This window comes from Leptopilina boulardi, unplaced genomic scaffold, assembly GCF_019393585.1.
Source record: "Leptopilina boulardi isolate dan_hultmark-lab unplaced genomic scaffold, ZJU_Lbou_2.1 LbouV2_123, whole genome shotgun sequence".
In the NCBI taxonomy this organism is placed as follows: domain Eukaryota; kingdom Metazoa; phylum Arthropoda; class Insecta; order Hymenoptera; family Figitidae; genus Leptopilina; species Leptopilina boulardi.
Genome location: NW_026137667.1, coordinates 5,686,190 through 5,709,588, shown reverse-complemented (window position 1 = coordinate 5,709,588; position 23,399 = coordinate 5,686,190). Strand labels below are relative to the sequence as shown.

General features: G+C 31.5%; 1 protein-coding gene across 1 annotated transcript in view; it reads left to right on the top strand.

Moving 5' to 3' along the window:
• The window catches only part of LOC127290673 (protein Shroom), a 240,866-nt gene that overhangs the window by 858 nt on the left and 216,609 nt on the right, over positions 1-23,399 (top strand). The gene's annotated exons all lie outside the window — the stretch shown is intronic.

Here is a 23,399-nt window from a genome sequence, read left to right as displayed (position 1 = left end):
ATGAAGACAATAAAAATTATGCGCATGTAAAGAAATGCACTAAAAATCAATGAAATATATATATAGTAATACATATAAAACAATTATAATAATGAAATAAATAAATTTAATTATTTTATATATCAAACTTAGAATTTTATCTTTATTTTGTTTCTTTATATATATAAAGAAGTCGTTCTTGGAATAAGTTACTGACCATTTTTCTTATTAAACACCGGGGTTTAGAACTATTCCACGTTGCTTTAAGCTTCGTGAGACCTTAACACGACTGTTCAAAGACGTTACATTCTTCCTTCTTTAAAAAAAACCATTCATTCCCAACAATTGTTTACTGGCACGAGAGACCACAGAAAAGGACCCATGGGATTCTATGTGGAATGAGTTGTATTCCCATAGTTTTACAGGAATGGAAAAATAAATTTTATAATATAGACATTGTCATTTAAATGTTGCTAAATTTTAAATAAAAAAATTTTTTTAAATAATTAGAGCGTAAAAAAAATTGCCCTAAGATCCAAGTTAGTCTTGAAAATAAGATTAGTTTTAATTTAAACTGCTGTAAAACGTGAAATTAAGATTGATTTAAGTCTTAATTTAAAAAGCACTGTCTTAAATTCAGCACATACCTACCTGCTTCTTTTAATTTAACACATAAGTGCTGAAAATCAGCATTAATTTATTTAATATTTATAAATATTTTGATAAAAGGAATAAATGATTAAAAAAAAAGTAAACTACACATTAAATTTTTAGTTGAGAACAATAAGATAAAAACAGAGAAATTATTTTATTTTTCTACGTAATACAAAAAACTATCTATCTAAAATGCGGCGTTGGGAGAGCAATGAAATAAAAGCTTAACTCGGAAAAATCTTAGAATGCTTTGCTGAGAATCAATGCGCTCCAGTAGATAAAGTCTGTGTCCGGTCAGACTTCACTGCTGTGCGCAATTTTCTGCAACATTCTGAATAATCAGCATCTTTTTTGATAACGTGTACTAGAAACAAACGTTTTGATTAAAAAAAAAAATAATATTCAAATAATAAATAAAAATAATTATTAAAAAAAAAGATTATTATTATTAAAAATAATTTACAAATATTATTTATTATTAAAAAATATTATTCACCAAAAAAAAAAAATTATTATTACAAATAATTGTAGGTAAAAAACTTTTTTTTTTCGAAGGAAAATTTAATCATAACCCCTAAAATAAAAAAAATTGTGGAATAAAAGCGTTTATATGAGATAAAAAAAAAAGAGAAACAATTGAAAGTAATTAAATAACAATAAAACGATTGTAAAAGAAACAGATTCATTTTCATAAAAAAGTAAAAGTATTCTAGAAAAAGTCAGAGCAAGCATAATTCAGCTTTTAATGCATCCAAAAGCTGTGTCGTTGCCAATTAAGATTTTTCATCTTGACGTTTATTACCTTTTTATATATCGTCTGTACATAACTCTTCAATTTTAACTGCGCCGTAAACTGCAGGGCATTTTTAAAGCTCACAAAGAATTATTAAATTATTGAACTCGCAATATTTAATGATGGCAAACAAAGAAGACTATATAGCAAATGTGAATGAATTGAGCTCAATTTTTATTGAAAAACGAGAATTTAATATATTTGAAATATATATATATATATATATATATACGAAAGTTAAACAGGATATCAAAACTTCTAAATAATTATTATGCGAAAATGAGAGAAGTCATTTTAGAGTTTACGATCTTTTTTTTTAAACATTCTCTTGCGCATATTATTATATACGCTTTCGACTTTTTCTTTTTTTTTGAGAACGCTGTTTTCGTTATAAAAAGATGACATCAGGGGTATTAACAATCGTGGGCGGGATAAAAATTGTTTTCATGTACACTTTACAGTAAAACATGTAAAATGTATGTTTCTCTTTTTTTTTTTTAATGAAAGTTTAAAGGCGACGAATAATAATAAAAATTTATTTTGGCAGATGTATATAATAAATGATTTAACACATTTATAAAAGAATATATGGAGAAATTATTAATGTTTCTTTATTTGCAATTGTGGCCCCATTTGCATTGGTTAATTAACAATATCTTTTATTATTTTCCTTATAATATAGTTAAATGTCTTTCGATTTCTTCTATATATGATATGACTAAAACTTTACGCGACCAACAATCAAACAATATGGTGCAAAACATATTATTTCAAATTTTTTTTCAATTTTTCTTTAGAGAAAAAATTTGTCATATGAATTTAAATATACATACATATATAAGCCTTTTCAAATATTGTTCTCATATTTATATAAATTTTTTTGTACCTTCAATTTATATTTTACATATAACATACATTGAAAGGCGATTTCTCCACCTTATGCTTAACAAATAATCACCGTCGGTGATAATCATAAAAAAAAATACCCTACCTGTGTTTCAGAGTTTATCTGGGTGATAAATTTTAGGTGGTTACAGGTCGGACCTGATTTAACTGTTATAACATCCGTATTTCACAACGGTATGAATTTCATAATGATTTTATGCCCAGATAGATTATAGTTCACTATATAAGATATCTGTGAAACTCGAGAGCTTCCGTCCTCGAGTATGTCTAAGTCCTAAAATTTATTTTCCCCATACATCTCACATCATTAATCAACGTGTATGTTGTTGCTCCTATAAGGTCGCAATTCAATACAGGGTCGATATACTATTGATAACAGTTTAAAAAATTTTCTTTTCTTTTATCATTAGTAAATAACAAAAAATTACATCATCATTTAATAATTATCATATTTTTATAAGATTAATTGTTTGTCGAATCATGTCAAGATTTGTCCTTTATTTTTTCTTGTCACGAAAATTAAGTAATAATATATATTCATAAACCAGATATGATGACAAAATTTAAAAAGTAAAATATATAATTATCGTGTCATGTCCCAAATTCTCTTGTATATGTTTATTGCATGAAATTGAAAAAGATGTGCAACATGTTTTAAGGAAAGAAATCTGAAATGTATAACGACGAAGCGACGAGATGCATGACTAAGACACCTGGCGCTGTAAATTGAAAAGCTGTTATTCGTATGTACAATATGCCTTTTCGGCGAAACGCGGTACATGTTTTCTTTTTATGTTTTGGGCAACGTTTATATGTGAGTGCGGATCGCTTAAATAATCACCAAGTAAGAATTATCGCGACACGATTATTTCGTGTTTGAGATGAGAGAAGGAAAGAAGAGCTTCTGGACCACCGCGTAGTGCATTTATAACAAAGAGCGCGGCGCGCCGAGAGTAAAGCATTATGGGTGATCCAAGTTTGGTGTTTGTGAATCTCAAACATGCATTAATGTTTGCATACGTGAGGGGCAAAAAAAAACACACACACACACACATATACGTGCATGGAGTTGTCAAACACATTTATATATACTCACGCGAAACATTTCTACGTATGTGCGCGGCGCGCATTGGTAGACACATATGTCAAGAAACAGGCGTGTTGTTCGAAACACTTCCGTGTTGTTCGACTAATGAATCGCCTTCGTCGAGCCCTTACACCCTCGACAGAAAAGACTCACGATCACGTTATTTCCTTCTCTTATTCTCTTCTCGTCTTATGTCTCGTTCCCCCTTCCTAGGTTACTTTTCAACCTCTCTTTCTATATCATCTTCACTTAATTTTGCATCTCTCTGATATATTCACTGTTGTTGTTGTCGTTCTTTTTTTTCTCCTTTTGATCTTTTACCTCTTTTACATATATATTTATTAACCTTATACATGCAATTTTTGTATATATGCGTTCAATATATGCCGAAACGAGGTAGGCATATACACACTTGCCATATATGCCTTGGAAGATAATTTTTTTAACTTTCTTTGTCGGGGGGCCAAAACCTCATTGATTCAATAATAACTTTTAATTTTGAGTGATCATATAATTTTAATAAACACAACATGAATATGTAATTGCAAAGTTTCTTTTTACGTATACAGTAAACAAAATTCTGGCTGAGAAAACCTGAATTCTGGTTATTCCAACTAGAATTCTGGTTAAGGTATATTTAACATTATGATTTTGATGGGAATAAACTGGATTTTGTTTATTCCAATTAGAATTCTAGTTAGGGCATTAAAATTTTATGATTCTGATAGGGATAACCTGAATTCTGGTTATTTCAACTAGAATTTTAGTTATTTCAACTAAAATACTGGTTAGGGCATGTTTAACATTATGATTTTGATGAAAATAAACTGAATTCTGGTTATTCCAACCAGAATTTTGGTTAATTCAATTAAAATTCTGGTTAGGGAATGTTTAGCATTAAGATTCTGGTTGGATTTACTTGGATTTTCGTTATTCCAACTAGAATTTTGGTTCATTCAGATAGAATTCTGGTTCGAGAATGTTTAACATTAAGATTCTGGTTGGATTTACTTGGATTTTCGTTATTCCAACTAGAATTTTGGTTCATTCAGATAGAATTCTGGTTCGAGAATGTTTAACATTAAGATTCTGGTTGGATTTACTTGGATTTTCGTTATTCCAGCTAGAATTTTGGTTATTTCAACTAGAATTCTGGTTAGGGCAGTTTAACATTATGATTTTGATGTAAATAAACTGAATTCTGGTTATTCCAACCAGAATTTTGGTTAATTCAATTAGAATTCTGTTTAGGGCATGTTTAACATTATGATTCTGGTTGGGATAACCTGAATTCTGGTTATTCCGACTAGAATTCTGGTTAAGGCATATTTAATATTATGATTTTGATGGGAATAAATTGGATTTTGTTTATTCCAATTAGAATTCTAGTTAGGGCATTAAAATTTTATGATTCTGGTACGGATAACCTAAATTCTGGTTATTCCAACTAGAATTTTAGTTACTTCAACTAAAATTCTGGTTAGGGCATGTTTAACATTATGATTTTGATGTAAATAAACTGAATTCTTGTTATTCCAACCAGAATTTTGGTTAATTCAATTAGAATTCTGGTTAGAGAATGTTTAACATTAAGATTCTGGTTGGATTTTCGTTATTCCAATTAGAATTCTGGTTAAGGCATGTTTAACATTATGATTTGGATGGGAATAAACTGGATTTTGTTTATTTCTATTAGAATTCTAGTTAGGGCATTATAATTTTATGATTCTGGTAGGGATTACCTACCAATTCTGGTTATTCCAACTAAAATTTTAGTTAATTCAATTAAAATTCTGGTTAGGGCATGTTTAACATTATGATTTTGATGGAAATAAACTGAATTCTAGTTATTCCAACCAGAATTTTGGGTAATTCAATTAGAATTCTGGTTAGAGCATGTTTAATGTTATGATTCTGGTTGTGATAACCTGAATTCCGGTTATTCCGACTAGAATTCTGGTTAGGGTATGTTTAACATTTTGATTTTAGTTAGATGACCCAAAACTCTATTTATTTCATAACCACATAATTCTAGTTAATTCAACCAGAATTCTGGTTATCTTAATTAGAGTGCAATGTTAAATATAGCCTAACCAGAATTCTTTTTCAGTGTATGTTAGTTTAGATTTAACATTAATTTACAATTACAATCAATAATTTCTAATTCTTAATCTAATTATAAACTTTATTTTGTTTCAGGTGAGTTGATGATTTATTAACATTCAAGTTTTGAAACTTCAGTGCGTATGTGAGTACAAATTATAACTTTAAAAATTTATATTTAGTACTGTTTCTAAAAAAAATTACAATTCGAATCACAAAAATTTGGTTATCATGCAGATTTTTATTGCATTTTATATCCAATAAGGTAAATTTAACAGATCTCATTTCGATTTTAATAATTTTTTTCTTTATTCCGGCTTTAATTATCAAATTCGCATTATCAAAGTCACGCAATCTCTGAATCTTTTTAATTCATCATGTTCGATTCGCTTTCTCAATTAAGATACAGTCATTGTTTTTTTCAACAAGGAAAGAAAATTCTAATATTCCTTTTTTTTTTTTTTTTTTATCAACGTAATACGTTCGCGCCGAATCTGTTGAGTTATCATCTACCTCCCGTTTCTTTTCATTATACTATATGAAATATAGAACAAAAGCCTCAGTTAATCCAATAATTATTATCAAAGTTAATAATCAAATTCGAAGAGAGTGAGTTTCGAGTTGATCTTTGTTTAGGTCGTTTACCCTCTATTCTCTTCTTTTTGTTCTTCATCGGAAGGAATCGATATAACACGTCAAAACATCATCCCAACACGCTGTTCATTGGTAGCGTATCGCGTAGCACGACCATTCGTGAACAAGTATAATGCATAACGGACAAACAGGTTGTGTCCAAGACAAGTTCAGCAACAGTATCTGAATCTTAGATCCCCCCCCCCCTCCATCCCCCTCCCTCATCTTTTCTGTGTGTATGGTTCAACGAAGCCACGACCTTACCGACACGATTTGTGGCCATTACTCATAGTCATAACTATAATCAGATTCGAAAATTGCCTCCGATAATATTCGTAGGCTTCGAACGAAATATTAGATCGATTCTTGATTCTCCCGCAAGGCTTATGCTATGGCAAAATTAACAGGATGTTCCTTTCCCCCCCTCCCCCTTCTTTTCTTTTCGAATCAAAAGAATAACCCCCACGAAAGGTGAATACGGGGCGAGGAGCGCATCTTGGTTATATTCTCTTCCACAAAGGTGAATACAATCGAACAGAATTTTAAACGATTCCGAGGGTGGATAAGAACATAGAAGTATTTTCTGAAGAATATTATATGTTTATAACGAAGCACCGACTATTACCAGTCATATAGTACTTATATATATATACACAAGAAACAAGATGTTTTTAACGTCTGTCTTAACGATAGTTTTACTTAATTACTGTAATAAATTATTTCACAACAGAGAGATAATATTCCTATTTTTAGTTAAATAATACATATGTTGTATAAACATATATAGTGATTTTCATTTATTTCTTGTCTATTGTTTAGTTTACGATATATCAGTACTTCTATTTTGATCTTCAAATATTTTAATTTTAATTAAATTTTTTAGTTATTTTAATAATTTCGTTATTTGATGATTAAAAATTAGATTTCATATTTTTATAATAGAGTGTAATCGAATCAAATAATGAGCAGAGAATTTATAATATTAATATGAGTAATGAGGAGATATATATATAGGGGATTTCTGAGTTATTACTTCTGCTTAATTATTTAAACGTGTTTAAACAAGCAATGATTATCAATTGCGTTTCAGCCTTGATTATCAATATGCATTTCTTTCAAGATTTTATAAAGAGGTTCGCATTTCATCAAACTGGTTTCAAGGATAATTCTTCCACAACAATTTTTGCCATATTAAATTATAAATTAATCTGTCAGCTATAAAATATATATATTTAAATATTTGAAAATTAGACTCATATCATTATTATCGATTGAATTATTTCTCCATTGAAAATTATTTGATCTTCTAAAATGTCAGATAGAATCATATTGGTTGTTATAATTTGTTAATAATTGTAATTATTTCTTCAAACCTGAAATAAAATTTTGATCATCGGAAAATAGATAAAGAAACAATTATCATTATGTAACAAATATAAAATTGTCGGTGACTTTTGTGTTAGGAAAAAAAAATTAAGACGCCTAAGTAGCGTGGGGATATCAGTGAACGATAACGTAATTGCCTTAAGGTCAATTTGAGTCAAGTTCTCAATGTTAATTGGCGCATGACTTCAAACCCGAGAGATGCACCTTCTATTCTTTGGTGGTAATCGTTGGCGAATCGTTGATTCATTATCCAAGTACCCGCGTTTGCTCTCAGGGTAGTACCGTTACTAAATCATGATTAAAAAAAAAAGCATGTATATACACACACAGAAAGAGCACCAGCATCAAACTTTCAAGTTGCGATGGCGAGAAAGCTCTTCTTTAATTTTATTTTATCAAGAAACGAGCTCAGGAATTTACTTCGAAAAAAAAAAAATAATGTATATATATATGTCGCAGGAACCAAGTTTAAATAAACCCGCAATTATAATTAATACGTTAAATAAGTTAAACCGTAATTCTTAAACCCATTAAGAAATGGCAAACGTAAACTTTGTTATGTTACGTTAAATTAATTTGAAAAGACTTTATTATAAAGTTGACTTCATAAATCTTCTTACCGGTTCATCCACCGTGCGTATATATATATATATACGATTTTATGTCCGATAAGAAATCGCACGGGAGCCAGATAATTACACATGAGAGAGAATTTATTTTGCTACCTGGACTTAAGTTGCCTAAATTACGTTTATTGAAGATTCTTCAGAATGATTATTTTTTCGTTTTATACTCGATTCTATTTCTTATCTATTTTACTTATTTCTTCCTTGCATCGTTATTAATTTGATTTATTTTTGCGTTCTGTATTCATCAGGCCTGGGAAGTGCATTCATAAGTTTCTTTTTTTATGGCAGCCTCGATTTTTTTAGACTCGTATTTAAAAAATCACAAGATTTTTTTTATCACAGGAAAAACAAAGTGTTATTTTAACATCAGAATTGGTGTTAAAATAACATGCAACCAATTTTACTCTAAATCTGGGTTAAATCTTATGGGGAGAAAATTACCCGCAACAAAAATAACACCAGCTTCTTTCTGTGTATTTGTCAATTTACGAAATAGGAATTCACACGAAAAAAAAGTAGAATTTTTACCCCAAAATCGGTATAAAAATTACCTGCAACAAATTTTATCCTAGTTGAGGGCGCCACTGTCTATGTGAATTAGCATTGGTGAAAATTACCCGCAGTAAAATTTACCCAGCGTTTTTTCTGTGAAAAACTAATCAAAATTTTTATCAATGTAGGTAATAATTATTACTTGTTCTAAATTTCTCGGTTTCTGAAGCTAGTAAAAGAAATAGCTATCTTAGCTAAAATTTAGCTACCTTAGCGAAATCCAATTGCTTACATAGCTAACATGTTTTGCTGTAGCAGCTGAGTATTAGCTATAACAATGCTAAAAATTAGCTATCCGAGTAGTAGCAAACTCATTTTCCGTGCATGTCACCTGAGCTCATAAATTCATGTAAGTGAATGACTTCTTCGTTATTGAAACAACGCATTGGTCGGCTCGTGCACATACTACATAACCATAATGAACTTGTCATATTCCCGCTACCGGAAAGAGTGAAGCACAAGTTTCAAGGTAGAGAAAGAGAAAAAGTAAGAAAGAAAGAAAGAGAGAGAGAGAGAGAGAAAGTCATGGAGAAGAATCGAGTTCTGTGGCAGAGAAGGACGGTTTTCGCGTGTTCTCTCCAATGGGGTTCTCTCCACTGGTTGCAGAAGGATTTATGGCGTGTGCCTTTAGTTGTATTTCCCAACTGGGAAAAGTTTGTATTTTTCGAATCGAAACCTCCAACCGCGACTTTGCAATGGATCCTCTCTGGCTTAATAGTTTCCACGTCGACTATTTCTATCCGATCCCGTGGGCCTGCGGTAATAAATACTTATCGAGAGTGTGCGCGCGCGCTTGGGATTCGAGAATCGAGAGAGTCGATGAAGAGTATGCACCTATAGGCCGCGACGATATAGAAAAAGAAAGAAAGAACTGTTGACCCCTGACGGCACTCTCGATGCTGCCGTCACGAGAAACCTTTACCTTCGCCTTCCACTGCCTCCTATTTATATTTAAGGACACGTTTCTGCCTTGCATAGATGTGCCTCGAATCGTCCATTATATTTCTCATCGTGAATTTAGAATTTTGCGCCTATAAAATCTCTCTCCATCTTCTAGGAAATGCAGCTCTTTTAACACCATGTAATTATTTAAAGTTAAGCGCTCTAATTACAGATTGAGTTTTGTTCCACTAATTTTCCGATCATTTAGTTTGTTTTTTATAACTGAAGATCAGAATTTTTCGCAATTTAAAAAATCATTTGTTTTGTCGAAATTTTTTTTATTTCTGGCATTCGAAAACTGTTTTTAAAGAATGATGATAATTGAAATATCTAGAAAAGTTCATGAACTTCGTTGCTTAGAGCAATAAAAAAAAAGTGTGTAATTTCAGTTACAATAACAGTGGTGGAACTCATGTTATGTAATATGCAGAAAGTACCGGTAAATTACCGAATGCAGAGATAACTTAACCAAGAGTTGTGTTTCTTCTATACATGTTTGAGCCAACTTTCTAAGGACCGCCCACTTGAAGATTGTGTTTAGATTCTCCCTGTCGCATCTCTCTCTTGACTTCACAGTCTCACCAAATGAGATTAGATAATTGCATCTGACATCGTTGAACACGTACCGTCCGATTTTCTTTGTATAATATGCGAACTATAAAAGTTACATATATTGAACTTTTAAAAAAATTTAATGGTTTTTATATTTAATATTTCTCAGGCGAAACGCAATAAAGAAACTAAATTTAATTATTCTATATCCATTTAATATTTTATTTCGAGAAAAAGTGTTAATTTCTTAACAAAACTATATAATTGCGATTTGAAATATCATTAGTGCTTTCATTAAAGTAATTTTAACATCAGTGATTTCAATAAATTGAAATGATCTCTTCTATATATATATATATATATATATATATATATAGCAATTTCAATTATTTGAAATGACTTTTACAACAAAAATTGAAGTTAATTGCATGTAATTAACTTCAACTTTTACTGCAAATTTCTTTAGATGACTTTAATGACTGCAACTGTTTTGATTATCTTTAATTAACTCAAATAAGTTCACTCACTTTAAATGACTGTGCATAATTTTTGTTATATACCAATTGACTTTACTGACTTTCAATAATTTTACAAAGAACATTTTTTTCCGCAATTTGTTATTAAAAATGAAAATTTATTAATGTAAAAAATTAACTTTTTTGATTATTATTCTCTTTTACATTGGTGATGCAATCCAAAATATAAATCGTTTATTTTTCTACTTTAAAATATTTTCAAAAACAAAATTAAAATTGCAGTATATTATATAAACATTTCTTTATATATCAATTTTATTATTTCTGTCACAATCGGATATAACAAAAACAAATTTAAATATCATAATATTAATCTGTCAAGTGATAAAACAACAATTGCGAGAGACTATTTTTGCAGTTTGTTATATTTAGGTGTCAAAAATTATAACATAATAATTAATTGACTGTGGTGAATGAATAAAAAAAAAAAATGAAGTGATTTCATAAACATTTTGACATTGACTTGAATCTGTCACAAAAGTGGGTTAAAATTAACATAAAGTTGAGGTTAAATTTCTGAATAGTCGCGTGTAAAATAATATAAGCAAATACCAAAATAAAAAAAAAAAAAAGAAACAAGTCAGCTAATTAACATTTTTGTCTATTTTACAAATATTTATGTTACCTTAGAATAATGTTAAAAACTGTTATCTCATCACGTACTATAGATTTATTAAAATTAGTTAAGAATGTACAATGTTTTTTTGTTTTGTGTGCGATAAATTATACTGTGGGTGCGATGGTGAGATTGTAACGGATTCTGGGAAGTTGATGTAAGATAGGGCAAGTGTCTAATCGGTTTCTCGGTTGAAAAGGTTGACAACCGTTGCATTTAGACGCAGTGTCAGTCGCGACCAACTTGACCCGACCTGGTGAACTCTGTTCTTGCATTACTCTAGTTTCAAGAACGGCAAACCATGTAATAGGAGCCTCAACTATCTTTCTCTCTCACTTTTTCTTTTTTCTTTCTCTTTCTCTCTCACTCGGTTCTTATAACTTTTTCGCATCCTGCGACGCTTTTGCTCCACGGGAAATGGAGCACCGCTCGCGATTATGCTTCGTCACACTGAACTTAACTGAACTTATTCGAATCGATGGAACTTTATGCCAAGAAGGATAAAGGAACGCCTTATTCCACTCACTTAATCTAAAGGTGTTGCATAGCGGTCTTTGCCCATTTACAGTGATTCTCCCACTCGGTAAATATCGATTATAAATCACGTCAAAGTTCATATATATGTATACATTTTCTTTCTTATATATTTATTTGCTTAATTTTAAAGTTTGCGAATAACGAGAAATAATTGCCAAGGAAATCAATAGATTTAACTCGAAATGATCAATTCAAATTTAATATACAAGAGAAACATCATTAAAGTTATCTCATCGTTTGTGTACGTTTTTTTTTTTTTAGTTTTATATAGCGGCAATGATATAAAGACAAGTTTTTAATTATCTTCATTTTCTTTACGGTATTCTCTTTAAAAAAAAAATTTTTTTTTGTAATTTTACATCATGGAAGAGAATAATTCAAATTATTTGTTCATCTTTAGATGAAGTATTTTATTTCAATTCTTGTTCATCAGAGACATTTTTAATTACATATAAATTTTTTCGTATTTTTAGAACGCAGAAAGTTATTAGACTGCATAATTCGATGACATTGCAGTATTTCCGGTTTGACCTGTACATTTGAGGTCTTGGAGTAATTTTATCTAAACAAATGGCTGCTCCGTAATCTTAAATCGTGTTCACTCTCTCTCTCTCTCTCCATGCTCTTAAACCCTTCATTCTTCTCTTTTTCTCTCCTTCTACCTCTCTCTCTCACTCGACAGACGATCCGTTCCCAACTAGCACGCTTCGCCGGTTTCACATAATAAACTTAGATGTAAATGTATCAACTAACTATAATTTTGTTGGGCGTAAGTTCATACATTTTGTGCGATACTACTACCGATTACTACTGGCACAATATTGGCAAATTCTCTATATTTACGATTTAATATTTTATATAGAAAAAAAAAAGGTTTAAATTCAGATTTAATTAAGACTAGTCTTATTTTCCAAGAGTAATTTAATTGGAAGATTTATCCAAAGGATTTATCTTAATGCAAGATTTTTTTTACTGTATAAATAGAATTTATTTATATATAAACTAACACATTTTTCTTTCTGAATAAAAAATACTTTTTGCCGTTGATCAAAATTATACTACTCTTATGAAAATTATACTCTTGTAGTGCAATTCCAAGTTTCAAGGTTGGTTGATAAGGATATAAAATTGTCGAGTATAATGTTAAGTCTACTTCTAGACTCTTCCACTTACAGTAAATGAAAATACAAAGTCTTACATAAATTGTAAAAATGATTATATATATTATTAAAAAAAATGGTTCATTTTTTTTTTTCTAAAAAATTGGACAGTAAAAATATTTATTGAGTCTGTCATAATACAGCCCAGTACTCCCCTACAACAATCCAATTTACTTTCTTAAAAAGCATGAGAAAAGGGCCATGATGTTAAAAGTTGACCCCTTTCCACAATGAAGGGTTAATTGCATACAGAGAGTAAGTCCTTGGGTCCAATGGTCTCCTTTCAAGTAGGACCGCAGACCTCAGCTCCTTTTAAAGCCAATAAATCGCTCGACGACTGGTTTCCACCTCGTCCCTGACATTCGACCGTTGAAATCGCCGAGTCGTCAAACTCATCACGTCCCCCCAGCTCCATTCGCACAACAACAACAACAACAACGTCTCTAAAACTTGAAATTGTATGGTCGTGATTGGTACTTGGTGATTCCCTTGAGTCTTTTAACTCCTCTTGCAAGAGATGAAGTCTCAATTTCATCGTCTTTCTGCGACGTGTCGAAGACTCGTCAACATATCCACTTGTGTGATTGCTACGTATTTCACGGTTTACGGTTGAATCATTTTCAATGAGACATTATAGTGAGCCGGAAAACCATAACAAGCCCACGTAGTGACGGTAATCAACAATTCCATATACATATATATATACTCTTTCTCGAGAGAGAAATCCCGCATTAGTAACCCCTGGGACCATAAGACTCGCATGTTTATATACCCCAAGAGCCACTCTGTTCGAGAGGAAAGTATGGTACCTGTATGTACGTGACGTCCTTATAACTACCTACTTGTCTCAGTACATAATACTACCCGCTCAGAAAACTCGTACGTATTGTTCATCGATTACGTATATATCGACCCACGACTCTCGGGAACACTATATCGACGACCGGAGGGTAAACTCGATTTCGAAATAGTTTCTTTTTTTTCTTTTCTTTATCAATCGTTCGTGAACACGCAAACTCCAGTGGCACTAAAACTCACTTTACACACTTCTCTTGAACACCCTCTTAAGACACTAAACTAGTTCCTGATCTAAATGACACATCACATAGTTGATTTTTTTTTGCATATGCAAATGTTGTTCCTTTATGTTGCTCATATACAATGATAGATATCTCCATAAATGACTAGTTTTTTTTTCATACTACTACATTTTTTGTTCGCTACTTTTTGCTAAAGAATTTGGCGGTATTCCCGAACGATTATCTCGCGAATTTAATTTTTCGACAATTTTTCCGAATTTGTTTTCTAGTTTAGCTCAGCATCCGCTGGACCAATCAAAAAGTGCGTCATACATTTTTTGTTCGCTACTTTTTGCTAAAGAATTTGGCGGTATTACCGAACGATTATCTCGAAAATTTAATTTTTCGAAACTTTTTCCGAATTTGTTTTCTAGTTTAGCTCAGCATCCGCTGGACCAATCAAAAAGTGCGCCATACATTTTTTGTTCGCTACTTTTTGCTAAAGAATTTGGCGGTATTACCGAACGATTATCTCGAAAATTTAATTTTTCCAAATTTGTTTTCTAGTTTAGCTCAGCATCCGCTGGACCAATCAAAAAGTGCGCCATACATTTTTTGTTCGCTACTTTTTGCTAAAGAATTTGGCGGTATTACCGAACGATTATCTCGAAAATTTAATTTTTCCAAATTTGTTTTCTAGTTTAGCTCAGCATCCGCTGGACCAATCAAAAAGTGCGCCATACATTTTTTGTTCGCTACTTTTTGCTAAAGAATTTGGCGGTATTACCGAACAATTATCTCGCGAATTTAATTTTTCGACAATTTTTCCGAATTTGTTTTCTAGTTTAGCGCAGCATCCGCTGGACCAATCAAAAAGTGCGCCATACATTTTTTGTTCGGAACTTTTTGACTATTTTTTTGGCGGTATTACCGAACGATTATCTCGAAAATTTAATTTTTCGAAATTTTTCCGAATTTGTTTTCTAGTTTAGCTCAGCATCCGCTGGACCAATCAAAAAGTGCGCCATACATTTTTTGTTCGCTACTTTTTGCTAAAGAATTTGGCGGTATTCCCGAACAATTATCTCGCGAATTTAATTTTTCGAAATTTTTCCGAATTTGTTTTCTAGTTTAGCTCAGCATCCGCTGGACCAATCAAAAAGTGCGCCATACATTTTTTGTTCGGAACTTTTTGACTATTTTTTTGGCGGTATTCTTAACTAGTTCCTGATCTAAATGACACATCACATAGTTGATTTTTTTTTTTGCATATGCAAATGTTGTTCCTTTATGTTGCTCATATACAATGATAGATATCTCCATAAATGACTAGTTTTTTTTTCTACTAAATTCTTTAAAATACTCTGTAACTAAATTTTTTGTTTTCGATTCAAGGTGAGAAAAACAATTTTTGAATTCAAAGAGAAAAGCAGACAATGTAACGGTATAAATATATATATTTAGAAAATTCATATAATCTAAAACACTATCATTTTGACATACCAAGTAACCGTTTAGTCGTTCTTTAAATGTGAAATGAACATGTATTGAAATTCCTTGGATGTTTCATTCGGCAAGTTTATGGTGTGGAATGAAAAATCCATGTTATTTAATTTATACTACACGCAATTGATGTTTGTAAATTGTGCATATTTTCAAAATGCACAAGTCGTTTGCATTTCTTTATATCGAATGTTATTTTGAGGAAATGTTACTTATTTTATAAAAATGTTGGTATTTCAAATTTTTGATTTATTTGTTGCAAAAAATTTAATACAATTTTCAAAAAGAGAAAAGAAATCTAAAAATCATTTGGAATTTTGATAAGTATATATTCATCCAAGTAACTTTTAATGTACATATATATCATTATCGTGAAAATTTCAATTCAAAACTAATCTAAAACTTTAGACTATATATCTAGTGTTGCAAATTCTTGTCTTATTTCGAAAACTTTCTAACTGTATCAATAGCTTTCTATTTATATATATACATATAGGTATATGTTCATCTCTGTTGGATATACTTTAGTTTATCAAGTTTGAAACGTAAAATTCAATTTCTTACATAAAATAATACTGTTTCTTCCATAAAATCTATTCCTCGCATAAAATTCTATTTCGTAGATAAATTCCAAAGTACACTACACTTTGGGTATCAATAGCAGAGGAGAAATTATCCTATTTTGATTTTTTCCCCCCTTCTATTAGATCTAGAGCTTTCTCTTAAGTATAATGGTTCAGGTTTGGGATGGAGTTCGATTTAGCTAACATGCTCAGCTCTCATCAGTATGTATATATATCTGTTTTCTGCAATTCAAAGGTGTTGAAAATATAGCTGTGTTTTTTTTTATATTTATATATAAAATGAGCCAGTCTTTCTTGCGACCGTTTGCATACGCATTACTGATTTCGAGAAAAGATAACTTCCCCGAAAGAATAATCTTTCATGAGCTTTTTCAAAAGAGAAAGCGTCTCCTTTTTCATGTATACAAAATATAAATCCTTTAAGGATATATATACTTCATTTGCTTGATATGGGAGATTCGGTTTCACAGAAAGGAATAAGGAGAAAGGATTTTTCATTCCAACTTTTCCAATTTGAATTGCTTTTTAGTTTCAGTAAAATGTAGATTTAAAAGAGAAAAATGAGAATAGATATTTTAAAAACAAGAAGAATAGTGGGGGTAAAGGGTAGAAGAAAAAAGAAAGAGGAAAAAAAAGGAAAAAGAAGAGGAAACAAGTAGAAGTAGAAAGAGGCAGACAATGTTAGCCAAGGACAGGCGGATTCGAAGTTGTACAGCAGCAAAGGCATATACATTTTTGTAGACTATACTATGGCTGCAGGACAACTATTGCTTTTTTCCTTTTAACCATTGCCCTCTCTATTCCATCTCATCTTCGGTCCTCTTTTCTCTTTTACCTTCTCATCGTTGTCATCGTTGTTTCCTTCTGTGGATGCATTCTACGTGCTACAAATATTCACCAGAGGTCTCGCGTGACAACGCATTCTTTAAGCTTTTGATTTCCTCAAAAGAAAGATAAACCTCCCAAAAGAAGATAAATTGCTTTATTCTTTTATTTTTCTCTAGTATAAAATTGACATTTTCTTATGCAACATCACGTGTTTATAAAAATTCTTTATTTAAATTCAATATTTATAGGATTCTCATATATATTTTTAGAGAGCAAATGCCATTTTTTAGAGCGAGAAATTATTATCTATATTGAAGAAAGTGCGTCCATGATCTTCTAAAACTATATATCAAGGATTTATTTTCCCATACATGATCATGGAGGAGCGTTCGCATTCCTGTGAAAGGACGGTCCTCTTCTCCTGATCAAAGATATCCGGCGCCTTGTTGGGATCATTAGCGTGAGATCGTGTGACGTAACAAGCCGATCAATGTCTCTGGCTCTCTATATAGAAGTAATGATCGTGTAGCGAGAGAGGTATTAGCATCCTGAAACAGAGGGGTGGATATGAACGTTTATACCGTTAAACAAAACTTTACCTCGTAACCTTTGACACGAGCAATAAGATCGGTACCTGCGACAATCACTATATATATATCTAGTGACTTCCATGATGAAAGGTAATTTCCTCTCTATGTATGACTTTTCTTTTTTCTTCTAATTCCCAAACAATCTATAACGAAATCGCAGCCATTATCTTACCAACCTTTGCCATTAGACTGTGAAATAGATACTCGCCCAATGACGTTGACGATTTTGCAGTTACACCCGTCTCGCGAGTTATTGCCTTTCAAGGCTCTCAAAGAGCACGTGTGACTGCACGTATATGTTAGTCGTTCTTTCTTTTTCTCTCTCTCTATATAGAATGTAATTTATATTCAACAATTTTCTAGTTTTAAGTTCACATTTATTATCTAATTATCCCCATTTATTTACCAGCAAAAATCAGTTGCTGATTAAAATATTCACAATATGTAAAGAAAACAAAAATAATATCTTTTTGGTATTCTGACAGACTCAATATTAATATTATTTTATATAGAAGATTTTTTCATTTTGTTTTATGGATTTAAAATTTAGGCATGGGATTTTATTTTTATTATAAGCGTATGCAATATTTAATCTAAATTCAATCTGGAACATTGGCAATGTCGGCAAGCTCTGGGGGCAAACAGAAAACCGTGTAACCTCACCTTGAGATCTTCGTCGCACGATGCGATCGTAGGCGGTGGAGAGCCGATCGTCTACAAGGCCAATTCCATAAAATCTTACTTTTCCTCCGATTCGGCTGACTTTTTTTTGTAGATTTCTTTATTCGCTTCTCGAACGAAACCACAAGTTTCATCAACCAACCATTTGCCATTACTGATGCAAAAAAGAAATAAAAAAAAAAAAAAAAACGTGAGAACTTCTTGTAATAACACTAAATCTCCAGCTGTAAAAATTTGACTCAATACAATTAGTATATCAAAATAAGGGGAAAGTTTCTCTAATTTAATATAAGAAAAAAATAATCAGTTATTTTGTAATGATAACAGTTTGAGTATGGTATTTTAAACAAATAAAACGAAATATTGAATTTTATTTCTGTATCTCGTATATATATATATATATATATATATATATATATATATATATATATAATTTTAGATAGATTAGAAATAATTATTTTCCTTCTCACACGTAACAGTTATTTTTATTTTAGCTTCAAGTATATATTATTATTATTATTATTGATCCCCGAGGGTTTATCGATACTTTTTCTTTTCATATATACCTATGTACCTACTTCTTATCGATCCAAGGTTTTCATCTCAATTATTTCGGAATTTCACACATTCATTGAGCCGAAAATTATCGAATCGAACAAAACTATTCCTGGCATTTCCAGTGATTGGTAATTGATTAAAAGATTGACAAATCGATCTTTGGTGTCGAGGTCGATGGCAGCTTTGATAGGAAGTCAAGAAATTCCACAGTGCTCCGAAAGAGCTCATTGTTTGCAAATTGAAAGTAAAAATTAACTTAAGGTATTAGTCGCGTAAAATCATTTTCGTCAGATATTTTTTAAATTTTGCATGAGTGTTTCTGACATAATTATCTACAAAATAAGACCAATCCCATCGATTTTGACCGTTCCTAAGCTTTAAAATATCATTTCAAAGTTGATACTTTTTACATGGACGGAGCACCTAATGCATGTAAGGAATTTGCTTTATAATTATTTAAATGAAAACCAGTCGTCAGATTTTAAAATAAAACTACCACATAATACATTCTCATGAAACGAATGCATACAAAAAAACTAAAATTTTTTGACCGTACCAAACTATAAATATATTAGGAGAAAGTTAACAAAATTTTAAATTATATGAAGTTCCACTGCTGGAAAGCAGTAAACTTGGCAACGCTGTAGCGCGCGAATGCATACAAAATTCAAAATCATGCAAAGTACACAGTTAGAAAGTAGGAATATCTCATAGAGTAGAATAAAAAAATAATATATTTAAAATTTCACAACATAGATTAGTATTAAATAATTCTTAATTTTTTAAATTAAATCATATATTTTAAGAAAAATACGAATGAGAAACGTTAAATTGGTTGGTTATATTTCAACAGTTAAGAAATAAAAACATTTTTTGATGAAATATTTATTTTTTACTTTATAAACCAATTTATAATACATTATTGATGTAAATATTAATTATAAATAACTAAAAATTAGTTTTCAAAGAAGCATACTTGAATTTTTTTTAATAATATTCACATCTTTAATTATTAATTATTCTTAGTAAGTCTCATACTTTTAAAAAGTTTAAGCATTTATATACATAATTATTAATCATAAATAATTCAAAAATAGCTTTTAAAGAAGCATATTTGAATTTTTTTTAATAATATTCAGATTGCGACGTTGCCGCGATCAAAACTTTAGTTCTACACGTGCGATAACGCGGCGCTCTGAGTGGAAGTTACCTGTACCCTTCAAAAAGTTTGACTCAGAACTATACCTCTTGCTAAGCACAGACTGAGTCAGACTCAAGACAAACTTTTGGTTAGAGCCGGCGCGCGACTAATACCTTAAGAAAATTTAATATATTAAAAAAAAATATGAGAAATGTAATAAATAGTGTATATAATAGAAAATTTTTCTAAAAATTACGAAATTTATTTTGATCCAGCTCAGCATCCGCTGGACCAAACAATCAAAAAAGTGCGCCATACATTTTTTGTTCGAGACTCTCAGGTCTAGACTTAAGTCATATTCCGGAGTGATTATCTCGAATTTTTGAAAAATCCCAAAACTATTTTGACCTAGCTCAGCATCTGCTGGACCAATCAAAAAGTGCGCCATACAGTTTTTGTTCGAAACTTTTTCCCTATTTTTTTGGTGGTATTCCGAAGCACTTATCTCGCGAATTTAATTTTTCGAAATTTTTCCGAATTTGTTTTCTAGTTTAGCTCAGCATCCGCTGGACCAATCAAAAAGTGCGCAATACATTTTTTGTTCGCTACTTTTTGCTAAAGAATTTGGCGGTATTCCCGAACGATTATCTCGCGAATTTTATTTTTCGAAAATTTTTCCGAATTTGTTTTCTAGTTTAGCTCAGCGTCCGCTGGACCAATCAAAAAGTGCGCTATACATTTTTTGTTCGAAACTTTTTCCCTATTTTTTTGGTGGTATTCCGAAGCGCTTATCTCGCGAATTTAATTTTTCGAAATTTTTCCGAATTTGTTTTCTAGTTTAGCTCAGCATCCGCTGGACCAATCAAAAAGTGCGCGATACATTTTTTGTTCGCTACTTTTTGCTAAAGAATTTGGCGGTATTCCCGAACGATTATCTCGCGAATTTAATTTTTCGAAAATTTTTCGGAAAAAGATTTGAGTGTAGCTCAGCATCCGCTGGACCAATCAAAAAGTGCGCCATACATTTTTTGTTCGAAACTTTTTCCCTATTTTTTTGGTGGTATTCCGAAGCGCTTATCTCGCGAATTTAATTTTTCGAAATTTTTCCGAATTTGTTTTCTAGTTTAGCTCAGCATCCGCTGGACCAATCAAAAAGTGCGCGATACATTTTTTGTTCGCTACTTTTTGCTAAAGAATTTGGCGGTATTCCCGAACGATTATCTCGCGAATTTAATTTTTCGAAAATTTTTCGGAAAAAGATTTGAGTGTAGCTCAGCATCCGCTGGACCAATCAAAAAGTGCGCCATACATTTTTGTTCGAAACTTTTTCCCTATTTTTTTGGTGGTATTCCGAAGCACTTATCTCGCGAATTTAATTTTTCGAAATTTTTCCGAATTTGTTTTCTAGTTTAGCTCAGCATCCGCTGGACCACTCAAAAAGTGCGCAATACATTTTTTGTTCGCTACTTTTTGCTAAAGAATTTGGCGGTATTCCCGAACGATTATCTCGCGAATTTTATTTTTCGAAAATTTTCCCGAATTTGTTTTCTAGTTTAGCTCAGCGTCCGCTGGACCAATCAAAAAGTGCGCTATACATTTTTTGTTCGAAACTTTTTCCCTATTTTTTTGGTGGTATTCCGAAGCGCTTATCTCGCGAATTTAATTTTTCGAAATTTTTCCGAATTTGTTTTCTAGTTTAGCTCAGCATCCGCTGGACCAATCAAAAAGTGCGCCATACATTTTTTGTTCGCTACTTTTTGCTAAAGAATTTGGCGGTATTCCCGAACGATTATCTCGCGAATTTAATTTTTCGAAAATTTTTCGGAAAAAGATTTGAGTGTAGCTCAGCATCCGCTGGACCAATCAAAAAGTGCGCCATACATTTTTTGTTCGAAACTTTTTCCCTATTTTTTTGGTGGTATTCCGAAGCGCTTATCTCGCGAATTTAATTTTTCGAAATTTTTCCGAATTTTTTTTTTAGTTTAGCTCAGCATCCGCTGGACCAATCAAAAAGTGCGCCATATATTTTTTGTTCAGAACTTTCTTCTAATTACTTTGGCGGTATTTCCGAACGATTATCTCGCGAATTTAATTTTTCGAAAATTTTTCGGAAAAAGATTTGAGTGTAGCTCAGCATCCGCTGGACCAATCAAAAAGTGCGCCATACATTTTTTGTTCGAAACTTTTTCCCTATTTTTTTGGTGGTATTCCGAAGCGCTTATCTCGCGAATTTAATTTTTCGAAATTTTTCCGAATTTGTTTTCTAGTTTAGCTCAGCATCCGCTGGACCAATCAAAAAGTGCGCCATATATTTTTTGTTCAGAACTTTCTTCTAATTACTTTGGCGGTATTTCCGAACGATTATCTCGCGAATTTAATTTTTCGAAAATTTTTCGGAAAAAGATTTGAGTGTAGCTCAGCATCCGCTGGACCAATCGAAAAGTGCGCTATATATTTTTTGTTCAGAACTTTCTTCTTACTACTTTGGCGGTATTCCCGAACGATTATCTTGCGAATTTAATTTTTCGAAATTTTTCCGAATTTTTTTTTTAGTTTAGCTCAGCATCCGCTGGACCAATCAAAAAGTGCGCCATACATGTTTTGTTCGCTACTTTTTGCTAAAGAATTTGGCGGTATTCCCGAACGATTATCTCGCGAATTTAATTTTTCGAAAATTTTTCGGAAAAAGATTTGAGTGTAGCTCAGCATCCGCTGGACCAATCAAAAAGTGCGCCATACATTTTTTGTTCGAAACTTTTTCCCTATTTTTTTGGTGGTATTCCGAAGCGCTTATCTCGCGAATTTAATTTTTCGAAATTTTTCCGAATTTTTTTTTTAGTTTAGCTCAGCATCCGCTGGACCAATCAAAAAGTGCGCAATACATTTTTTGTTCGCTACTTTTTGCTAAAGAATTTGGCGGTATTCCCGAACGATTATCTCGCGAATTTTATTTTTCGAAAATTTTTCCGAATTTGTTTTCTAGTTTAGCTCAGCGTCCGCTGGACCAATCAAAAAGTGCGCTATACATTTTTTGTTCGAAACTTTTTCCCTATTTTTTTGGTGGTATTCCGAAGCGCTTATCTCGCGAATTTAATTTTTCGAAATTTTTCCGAATTTGTTTTCTAGTTTAGCTCAGCATCCGCTGGACCAATCAAAAAGTGCGCCATACATTTTTTGTTCGCTACTTTTTGCTAAAGAATTTGGCGGTATTCCCGAACGATTATCTCGCGAATTTAATTTTTCGAAAATTTTTCGGAAAAAGATTTGAGTGTAGCTCAGCATCCGCTGGACCAATCAAAAAGTGCGCCATACATTTTTTGTTCGAAACTTTTTCCCTATTTTTTTGGTGGTATTCCGAAGCGCTTATCTCGCGAATTTAATTTTTCGAAATTTTTCCGAATTTGTTTTCTAGTTTAGCTCAGCACCCGCT